This window comes from Triticum urartu, chromosome 7A (assembly GCF_056163025.1).
Source record: "Triticum urartu cultivar PI428250 chromosome 7A, HENAU_Tu73, whole genome shotgun sequence".
NCBI classification, from domain to species: Eukaryota; Viridiplantae; Streptophyta; class Magnoliopsida; order Poales; family Poaceae; genus Triticum; species Triticum urartu.
Window position 1 is genome coordinate 737,493,913 of NC_141879.1, and position 3,862 is coordinate 737,497,774.

The following is a 3,862-nucleotide window of genomic DNA, read 5'->3' on the forward strand; positions in this document are numbered from 1 at the left end:
TGCCACATAAACAAATTTGCTGAGTGGGACTTGAAGTTACTGCTGAAGTTACTTCCACTGTGGCTAGTCTAACATAGGTAGTAACCTCACATATAACTAGATAAAATAGATGATGTGACAAGCAATAAATGAAGAAAAAGAGCAAAGTGATAACATAGCTAGTTACTAATAGTATGAGTAGCATCATACATATCAAGGTAAAATGAGTGTATAGCTTAATAAATGAAATGTTGTATGTTACTATACATATGTTACTTCTCACTATAGAGGTAGTAACATAGACTAGTAACATATGCATGTTACTACTCTATGTTACTATCCATTGTGGCTAGTCTAATGAGGTGATTATACCTTGACAAATCGGAGGCGGGGTTGCCTATTGGTGGGAGCCGTCCTTCCGTTTCCTTTTCCTGCATGGTGCATGCGGTTAATAATCGAGGAGGAGGCCCCATGAAGTTAATAATCGAGGGGAGAGAAGGAGCTGCCTGATTGATTTCGCCGGAGAAAGAAACTGCCCGAGCGGAGGTGGGTGCAGTCGGCCGCCATCGAAGTAACCTTGCCGTCGTGGAGGCGGCTGCGGGTCCAGGCTCGGTGGTCGAGTTCTCGACCCTGTTGGCTGTTGCCGAGGCAGCGACCTTGGGCATAAACCCCACAGTGGCCTCGGCACCGACGGCCTCTGCTAATGCTGTCGACGAGCCGCCGGTGTGTTGTGCCGGGCAGTCGATGGCGGAGGGGGCCGCCGCTGCCCGCACTGTGTCGAGCAGTCGAAAGGGAAGGTAGCGGCCATCTCATGTCCGCGCTGGCGCGCCGCGTTGAGCAATCGACATTGGAGGGAGCTGTCGGAGGATGCAGCCGTGGTACGTCCGCGCCGCCGCCGTACAGCTGATGCCTCATCACTCGGGAAGCCGATCCATTTTGGATGACGCTGCTACAGCGGGCTGCGCTGGGCTGCTGTGGAGTGGTCGTCTTCGATGACATGGAGAGGCTGGCTGAACGCCGTCGCTGCTAGTGCTGCCGAGGAGAACCCGTCCGCGTGAGGTGACCACCTGAACCAGCGTCTGTTGCCTTTCTTGCACACGCTTGAATCGATCGGCTTGAGTGCACGAACGTGTAGACATGCAAAAGAAATAGAAACCAATCAGCAGGTCATCCATTGATCGTTAGATCGTAAGCGGATAGCACTCAGAAGAGAGAAAACTCCTGATCCGTCCGTCGGGTGAAGATGTATCTTTTCCCCTCCTTTTCTGATGTTTCAATTACTCGTTGCGGAAACAAACAGTAGGAACTGTAAGAACAGGAAACTGGATATAGATGAATAAATAAAAAATCATCTGCATCACGGCTCGATAGACGCCATGCCCCACGGTGGCGCCAACTGTCATGGGAACGATTCCGACAATAATAAGGGGTAGGATAAAGGAGCATGCTCCGGACAGGCTTTGTTTTATCTGTCATAAACACGGAGTTACATTATGTATTTGAGAGAGAGCGGGGAGAACGGATCTCCATGCTTGAGCTAAATGGTGAAAGAGAGAGAGAGAGAGAGAAAGAGGGGTGGAAGAAAGATCCCCCTTAGCCTAGTGGTGGGGGTGGCTTACATAGTGGGGCATGAATGCCATAATGCCAGCTCACTAAAAAGCCTTCACTATAAGAATGATGCATTGACTGCTTTGCTGCCTGCTGGTCTTCGCATACCCGAGTGAGTCGTACGGTCGAGTGATGAACTGTCATCCGAGTGGATAGTATGTCTGTATGAAGTTTATCTGGACCCACATTCTATGTGGACCCCATGTTTTATGATATTTCGACCCTTTGTGGGCCTACCTGTTATGCGTATCTCCAACACCGCCACCACGTCCGCCGTCGGCCATCCTATCAGGTTGCCGGACCGCTGCCTTGGCGAGCCACACCCCCCCCCCCCCCCCCACCCACCACGGGACAGGAGGATACGCGCGCGGCGAGAGGAGATCCCGCCGCCGCTGGCGATGGCAGGGGAGAGGATGAGGGAAGCGACGCAGAGAGCAGAGGCGAGGGAGCCGACCCAGCCGCCTCCCGGGGAGGCGGCGCGAGGGCAGAAAGAGGGGACGGGCGTCCACTCACAAATTTTACTCCCCTTTCATTCATCTAGCTCGATCATGATAACCATCATATTTAGTTAAAGATTCTTGATAGCTAGGATCTACTTGCTGTGTATAAACATTGCCTCGGTTGGTTCTCATGACCACTATGTTTGTTTACAAGGTTGGTTGGAGTTTACGGGTTCCCAACATGGCAACATATATGTTTCTGTGCTCGGAACAGTTGGTTTCATGCTCTATTTTCTTGTCAAACTTCCACTCCGCATTAGGTCGTTCCATGCTCTATTTTTTACCATCACACTGCTACTAGCCCGTGTTTTCATCCAACTCCCAGCTGAACTCTCACTGAATTGCTTCTTGTTTCCAGCATAGTTTTAGCACTATGATCGTGATAACATTTGGTGGTCACCTTCTTTGGGGTTGCCAAAACATTGATGCTCACCTTCCACTCCCCCTTTGCTCACCTTCTTGTGGCCAGTCAATCAATCAAGTGAGACGTTGGGAATACGGAAGAAAACGACGACCTGCACAGTGTTTTGCAAACTGGTGGATTATGAGCAGAATACAACTGTAAAGCGAAATCGGCGGTAAAATTTACACGCCAAAACGACACATCCCAAGTAGACCGCTCGGTTTCTACCACAGTTGCATGTTTTACGCATGTAATTCGCTGGAAAACAGCAATCCAAGCACGGCCTAAGACATGAAAGAACAAACTCAGCAAACTTCCAATATTCACCGGACTGATTGACCGACTGATGACAGTTTGCACAATGCAAGGTATAAAAAATGTTCATAAGCATGATCCAACCATTGGTATAAACAGAATTTTTTATGTAGCTTACAAGTCCATATATTGGACTGAAACGTAACGAGTTTTGACATAGCTGATGAAGAGACTGTAGCAAGAAGTGTATGATAGTAAGTATAACAGTTGTTATTGACAAATGTGCGAGTTTTCTGCTGCCATAAGTCCAGGAATTCAGATGCCAGGTTGATCTGGAGAAGAGCATGTACCTGTTACAGAAAATACAGAAATGATTCAGCTAGGTAGAGGTAACCACAAGAAAGAGGGGAAACAATGTAAAGAAAGCGAAACAAGAAGATGGATATCGGCATATACAAGTAAACATAAAATAGCACATGGTGTCTATACATATGGTCCAGTTTTGCAAAAATAAAAGGGGAACATGAGAAGCAACAAATGTTGAAGAAAGAATGTAAACAACACAAACACAATGGAATCAGAGAAAGATTTCCTATGTGAATGTGTAACGTAGATAGCTTATTTGTTTAGCAATAGTATTCACATAACAGAAATTCTTGGATGAACATCAATTATCATGTAATTACACTGAAGTAATTTAAGATGGAAAGAAGTACCATAAATAAGTACAGCTAGCCCACGCAGAGGAACATATTTAGGAAGAATGACCAACTAATACAAGTCTAATACACACTAGAAGTTCTGCATTTAGAGCATCCCCAACAGCTGCCGAACGCGTCATGCGCTAAAAACTACTTTGCCGCGCGCCCATCACCTAATTTGGCGCTGCGGGCAGCGCTGGATCCAGCAGCCGCGCTAAAATGCAGCACGTGCGCGCAGCTCCGGCGACGCGCAAAAATGCAGCACGCGCGACTCTCGCACAAACAACATATGCATTCCAAAACAAAAGCAAAAAATCAAACACAAAAAAATAAATCAAAATAAATAGTTCAATTTCGTTATTACAACTCAAACAAACAGTTTATCGTTCAATACAACAAATAGTGCAATAAACACA